Source organism: Cherax quadricarinatus, chromosome 48 (genome assembly GCF_038502225.1).
Source record: "Cherax quadricarinatus isolate ZL_2023a chromosome 48, ASM3850222v1, whole genome shotgun sequence".
Taxonomy (NCBI): Eukaryota; Metazoa; Arthropoda; class Malacostraca; order Decapoda; family Parastacidae; genus Cherax; species Cherax quadricarinatus.
In genome coordinates, this window is record NC_091339.1 from 24,987,433 (window position 1) to 24,994,932 (window position 7,500).

The 7,500-nt window shown below is 48.4% G+C and overlaps 1 long non-coding RNA gene across 1 annotated transcript in view; it reads left to right on the forward strand.

Annotated features, from left to right (window-relative positions):
* The window catches only part of LOC128696089 (uncharacterized), a 61,420-nt gene that overhangs the window by 12,156 nt on the left and 41,764 nt on the right, over positions 1-7,500 (forward strand). The window contains exon 2 of the long non-coding RNA XR_008408097.2: positions 310-474. This is a non-coding gene — a long non-coding RNA (uncharacterized lncRNA). The remainder of the gene's footprint in view (positions 1-309; positions 475-7,500) is intronic.

Consider the following 7,500-nt stretch of genomic DNA (forward strand, 5'->3'; position numbering starts at 1 on the left):
ATTTCCATTCTATGTTAAAAAGAGGGGAAAGGAGTGTCAGGAAAAAAAAAGAGGTCACAGGGGGGAAAATGTCACAGAAAATAAGTCACAATTTTGGCTAGGAAAAAAAGTCACATTTTATTTAAATACCATAGGTTAGGTTAGGTTGTGCCGGTTTTTCTGTGAATTTTTTTTTTTTTTTTTTTTTTGCTCCTGGATCCGGGGAGAGGAAGCCGAAATAGTGACACTGTCTGTTATGTAAATGCTACTTTTTTTCCATAGGGAATGATCTTTTATTATCCTTTGATATCGAATTTGCATTTGTTACAGGGATGCACTCGGCCGTTAGCTGCATGGAGATGAACTATGACGGAGAGGGCCCTTATGCCTTAACGTCGTAGAGGAGAGTTTCGCCTGATTCGCTGCTGCCGTGTCCCTCCGAGAAGAGGATGTCTGATCTATCGCCCGTGTATCAGACTCGGGTTGATTATGAAGGTAATATTTCCCAGAGTCAAGAAGATATATGCAAACTCTCAGGGCGAAATTTCATTTATAGCAGCTGCCGAACACCGATATATAGACTCTTAAACCCACTATCTGGGAGACTCTTAGGAGTACAGGTTGAACGTGATGCAATGCGCGTTGTAAAAGTGGGACGCTGTCGAACATGAAAGATGGCAATAATACGGCAATCTCTCTCTAAGATTATGCCCAAACAAGGATATGCATAAACGGGGGTTGAGCCAGGGAAATGCATCTTGTGTACTTGGTGCAGCGGTCTTACATTTATTGGTCATAAAGTTGTGAGAGGAACGTGATGTGGTCGCAACCTAAATCGACAAACCTCATTAATCCTCTAACATGACGCCACAGAAATTGTCTCGATATTGCGGACTATTCCCCCCAAAATAACTATTCTCAACATACTGGGGAGAGAGAGGATGGGGCGAGAAGGATGTGAATATTTAGCCTGTGTTCAGTCGGGCGATGGTGAGAGTGTGAGAGAGGATGTGGGAAGTTATGTAGTGAACAAAGAACGCAAGGATATTTGGGTAACCGCAGGATCATGAATACATTAGACTCAAATCGCTGACGTACGTACCCCCCCTCCACACACACGCACACGCACGCACACGCACACACACACACACACACACACACACACACACACATCCACACACATACGCACACACCCACACACATCCACACACACACCCACACACCCACACACCCACACACATACACACCCACACACATACACACCCACACACACACACACACACACACACACACATACGCACACACCCACACACATCCACACACACACCCACACACCCACACACATACACACCCACACACATACACACCCACACACACACACACACACACACACACACACACACACACACACACACACACACACACACACACACACACACACAAAGATGGCAAACAGATCCCAACCTAAATCATATACACGGCAAAAAAAAACATTCCCCTTATCAATACAATTTAGAACTTCAAAAGTTGGCTGTGCTCTAAGGGTTCATTCTAAGGGTTCATTCTAAGGGTTCACTCTAAGGGTTCACTCCAAGGGTTCACCCCAAGGGATGCACTACAGCTGAGATGTTCCTTACCCTCTTGGCCATGACGAAGAAGAGTTTCCTGAACTCTTCAGACTCTCCACTGAAGGGGACCAAAAAAAAAAAAAAAAAAAAAAAAAAAAAAAAAACTTCGGTGAAAGCAGCTCCTCGTGCCACCTTTTCATCTCTCCCACAACCTTCTTCGAGATGTTGATTTATATTCATCATTACTGAGTGAATTCCTCACTCCTTTAAAAAAAAATATTGCGATTAAAAACAAATCGTACTGAGGAGAGAAACGTTAGGCTGACGTTTCGGTCGGTCCTGGACCACTGCCACATCACAACTGAGGTTGTAATTTGACAGTGGTCTAGGACAGATCGAAACGTCATCTCAACGTTTCTCTCCTAAGTTCGGGTTTTTGGTGAAGTGTTCCAGCCACGGTATAGTGATTTTTCTTTTTTTTTACGATTTTATTATTTTTTTTATGCATTCCTCCAGTTCCGTGTCTCCTGGAGTCCGCCCGTGATCCCAGGGATGTGCACCCGTGTTCTCAGGAACGTGTACCCGTGTTCCCTGGGATGTGCACCCGTGTTCTCAGGAACGTGTACCCGTGTTCCCAGGGATGTGCACCCGTGTTCCCAGGGATGTGCACCCGTGTTCCCAGGGACGTGTACCCGTGTTCCCAGGGATGTGCACCCGTGTTCCCAGGGATGTGCACCCGTGTTCCCAGGGACGTGTACCCGTGTTCTCAGGAACGTGTACCCGTGTTCCCTGGGATGTGCACCCGTGTTCTCAGGAACGTGTACCCGTGTTCCCTGGGATGTGCACCCGTGTTCTCAGGAACGTGTACCCGTGTTCCCTGGGATGTGCACCCGTGTTCTCAGGAACGTGTACCCGTGTTCCCAGGGATGTGCACCCGTGTTCCCAGGGATGTGCACCCGTGTTCTCAGGAACGTGTACTCGTGTTCCCTGGGATGTGCACCCGTGTTCTCAGGAACGTGTACCCGTGTTCCCAGGGATGTGCACCCGTGTTCCCAGGGATGTGCACCCGTGTTCCCAGGGATGTGCACCCGTGTTCCCAGGAACGTGTACCCGTGTTCCCAGGAACGTGTACCCGTGTTCCCAGGGATGTGCATCCGTGTTCCCAGGGATGTCACCCGTGTTCCCAGGGATGTGCACCCGTGTTCCCAGGGATGTGCACCCGTGTTCCCAGGGATGTGCACCCGTGTTCCCAGGGATGTGTACCCGTGTTCCCAGGGATGTGTACCCGTGTTCCCAGGGATGTGCACCCTTCTTCTTATGACAAGAGCTTTGGTAAGATGGGTAAGGAAGAAGGATGGGTAAGGATGGAAATATTGGAAAAGGGTGGGAGGGGGGAGAGGTAGGATATAAAAGGTAAGTGGCCCAACCACTTTGGTGTAATTTAAAAAGTGTATGTGAATTGATAAGATATTCTTTAAGGGGTATAATACTAACCCATCAGTCACATAGATATAATAGGTATATAAGTACATGACTCTGAATTGGTAGTAATTATACAAGTTGCAATTTTTTTTTTTTTTTTTTTTTTTTTTTTTTTTTTTTTTTTTTTTTTTTTTTTTTTTTTTTTTTTTTGCGATTGCACTACGGATATTTATGCGACAATGAAGGCAATAATTTTCTGGCCAGTTTATAATTTCGTGACAATGGCTTCTTACAGGTGGTGTCCAGCCATAGTAAATAGCATAATTTTTACATTAGAAAGTTATATAAGATGTCTCCCTAATTGGGGGCGATGATTTTCTCAGTATACATAGAAAGGTTCTGGTGGTACCCAATCTTCTTCATCAGGGAGGTTGCTCAATATCATGGGTCGAGGGTAATCATCTTTATGAATAAAACGACGAACCCTCTGTGGGAGAGTCATTCTTTGAGTCCTGTGAGGCGGAGTATTGATGGTATAATCTGTGGTATTTATCACTTGTATAGGATGTTCTCTATCTGGCATGTATAGTTCTTGCATTGTATAGAGTTGTTTCTTTTTTAGGGTGTCAAGGCGTACATTTATGGCAGTAATATCTTGTTGTATGATATGCACCCGTGTTCCCAGGGATGTGCACCCGTGTTCCCAGGGATGTCACCCGTGTTCCCAGGGATGTGCACCCGTGTTCCCAGGGATGTTCACCCGTGTTCCCAGGGATGTGCACCCGTGTTCCCAGGGATGTGCACCCGTGTTCCCAGGGATGTTCACCCGTGTTCCCAGGGATGTGCACCCGTGTTCCCAGGGATGTGCACCCGTGTTCCCAGGGATGTTCACCCGTGTTCCCAGGGATGTGCACCCGTGTTCCCAGGGATGTGCACCCGTGTTCCCAGGGATGTGCACCCGTGTTCCCAGGGATGTTCACCCGTGTTCCCAGGGATGTGCACCCGTGTTCCCAGGGATGTGCACCCGTGTTCCCAGGGATGTTCACCCGTGTTCCCAGGGATGTGCACCCGTGTTCCCAGGGATGTGCACCCGTGTTCCCAGGGATGTGCACCCGTGTTCCCAGGGATGTGCACCCGTGTTCCCAGGAACGTGTACCCGTGTTCCCAGGGATGTGCACCCGTGTTCCTAGGGATGTGCACCCGTGTTCCCAGGGATGTGCACCCGTGTTCCCAGGGATGTGTACCCGTGTTCCCAGGGATGTGCATCCGTGTTCCCAGGGATGTGCACCCGTGTTCCCAGGGACGTGTACCCGTGTTCCCAGGGATGTGTACCCGTGTTCCCAGGGACGTGTACCCGTATTCCCAGGGACGTGAACCCGTGTTCCCAGGGACGTGTACCCGTGTTCCCAGGGATGTGCACCCGTGTTCCCAGGGATGTGCACCCGTGTTCCCAGGGATGTGTACCCGTGTTCCCAGGGACGTGTATCCGTGTTCCCAGGGATGTGTACCCGTGTTCTCAGAAACGTGTACCCGTGTTCCCAGGGATGTGCACCCGTGTTCCCAGGGACGTGTACCCGTGTTCCCAGAGACGTGCACCCGTGTTCCCAGGGACGTGTACCCGTGTTCCCAGGGATGTGCACCCGTGTTCCCAGGGATGTGCACCCGTGTTCCCAGGGACGTGTACCCGTGTTCCCAGGGATGTGCACCCGTGTTCCCAGGGACGTGTACCCGTGTTCCTAGGGATGTGCACCCGTGTTCCCAGGGATGTGCACCCGTATTCCCAGGGACGTGTACCCGTGTTCCCAGGGATGTGCACCCGTGTTCCCAGGGACGTGTACCCGTGTTCCCACGGATGTCCATCCGTGTAGAATGCCATCCACTACAGCCGACTAGCACTAGGTGCTTATTTACGACTAGGTGAACATGAATAACAAAAAGGCACAATACCGTGACTGGAACGATACACAAATAACCCGCACATAAAAGAGAGAAGCTTACGACGACGTTTCGATCCGACTTGGACCATTGAACATGGTGCTAGGTGAAGAAGGTGCTAGATGAAGAAGGTGCTAGGTGAACATGATACTTATTTACTGCTAGGTGAACATGATACTTATTTACTGCTAGGTGAACATGGTGCTTATTTACTGCTAGGTGAACATGGTGCTTATTTACTGCTAGGTGAACATGGTACTAGATGAACCTGGTACTAGGTAGACATTATATTAGGTGAACATGATGCTAAGTGAACATGGTACTAGGTGAACATCTGCAATGTGAACATGGGCAAAAGTGTCACAAAACTTGTTCATACGTCTCGGCCAGACCAGTAATCGAACCCCTGTCTTTTCTCTCGTAGACCGAATTTTACACTCCGTCACTGCTACCAAAGGAGGTACTGAAGTAAATCCCCAAAAAATATGAATACAAAGACTTCATCAATATTACGTTGAACACACAACACAATGTTATTCGTTATACTGAACATTAATCTCTGTTTAGTATTGTCGGAGGAAGAGAAGCAAGTGCGATTTAATTAGAAATTTTTGTTTAGGCTCATACAAGTTGGACTGACAACTCTGACATAAAAAAATACTTCATGGAAAGGTTGATAACACTGAGCGGATGTGCCTCATAGGCTTATTCTCGCCACCGGAAACACACTAAGTGCAAGACACAAACTTTAGCAATACTACGACTAAGAAATATTTGGGAAGTTTGTGTGTGTATGTGTGTGTGTACGTACTCACCTATTTGTCTATTTGTGGTTGCAGGGGTCTATTCGCACCTCCTGGTCTCGCTACAAGGTGTGTGTACTCACCTAGTTGTACTCACCTAGTTGAGGTTGCAGGGGTCGAGTCCAAGCTCCTGGCCCCGCCTCTTCACTAGTCGCTACTAGGTCACTCTCCCTGAACCATGAGCTTTATCGTACCTCTGCTTAAAGCTATGTATGGATCCTGCCTCCACTACATCGCTTCCCAAACTATTCCACTTCCTGACTACTCTGTGGCTGAAGAAATACTTCCTAACATCCCTTTGATTCATCTGTGTCTTCAGCTTCCAACTGTGTCCCCGTGTTGCTGTGTCCAGTCTCTGGAACATCCTGTCTTTGTCCACCTTGTCAATTCCTCTCAGTATTTTGTAAGTCGTTATCATGTCCCCCCTATCTCTCCTGTCCTCCAGTGTCGTCAGGTTGATTTCCCTTAACCTCTCATCATAGGACATACCTCTTAACTGTGGGACTAGTCTTGTTGCAAACCTTTGCACTTTCTCTAGTTTCTTTACATGCTTGACTAGGTGTGGGTTCCAAACTGGTGCCGCATACTCCAATATGGGCCTAACGTACACGGTGTACAGGGTCCTGAACGATTCCTTATTAAGATGTCGGAATGCTGTTCTGAGGTTTGCTAGGCGCCCATATGCTGCAGCAGTTATTTGGTTGATGTGCGCTTCAGGAGATGTGCCTGGTGTTATACTCACCCCAAGATCTTTTTCCTTGAGTGATGTTTGTAGTCTCTGACCCCCCTAGACTGTACTCCGTCTGCGGTCTTCTTTGCCCTTCCCCAATCCTCATGACTTTGCACTTGGTGGGATTGAACTCCAGGAGCCAGTTGCTGGACCAGGTCTGCAGCCTGTCCAGATCCCTTTGTATTTCTGCCTGGTCTTCGATCGAATGAACTCTTCTCATCAACTTCACGTCATCTGCAAACAGTGACACCTCGGAGTTTATTCCTTCCGTCATGTCGTTCACAAATACCAGAAACAGCACTGGTCCTAGGACTGACCCCTGTGGGACCCCGCTGGTCACAGGTGCCCACTCTGACACCTCGCCACGTACCATTACTCGCTGCTGTCTTCCTGACAAGTATTCCCTGATCCATTGCAGTGCCTTCCCTGTTATCCCTGCTTGTGTGTGTGTGTGTGTGTGTGTGTGTGTGTGTGTGTGTGTGTGTGTGTGTGTGTGTGTGTGTGTGTGTGTGTGTGTGTGTGTGTGTGTGTGTGTGTGTGTGGTGTGTGTGGTGTGTGTGGTGTGTGTGGTGTGTGTGGTGTGTGTGGTGTGTGTGGTGTGTGTGGTGTGTGTGGTGTGTGTGGTGTGGTGTGTGTGATGTGTGTGTGTGTGTGTGTGTGTGTGTGGTGTGTGTGTGTGTGTGTGTGTGTGTGTGTGTGTGGTGTGTGTGTGTGGTGTGTGTGGTGTGTGTGTGTGGTGTGTTTGTGGTGTATGTGTGTATGTGTGTGTGTGTGTGTGTGTGTGTACTCACCTATTTGTCTATTTGTGGTTGCAGGAGTCTAGTCGCAGCTCCTGGCCTCCCTACAAGGGTGTGTGTGTGAGGGGGGCAGGAGTGAAGGGAGAGGGGGTTGACGCCCCCCGCGCGCGCGCGCCACAACATTAATTAACTAGCGATTTTTAGCTGACTTCATTAGCAAAATATAATTCAATCCCCAGTGCTCCCAGTTAACACAATTTGTGAGTTTTATTTTTCATTTACTAATGGTTAATGCCGCACCTTCACAAGTGTTTTAACTAAAGAGA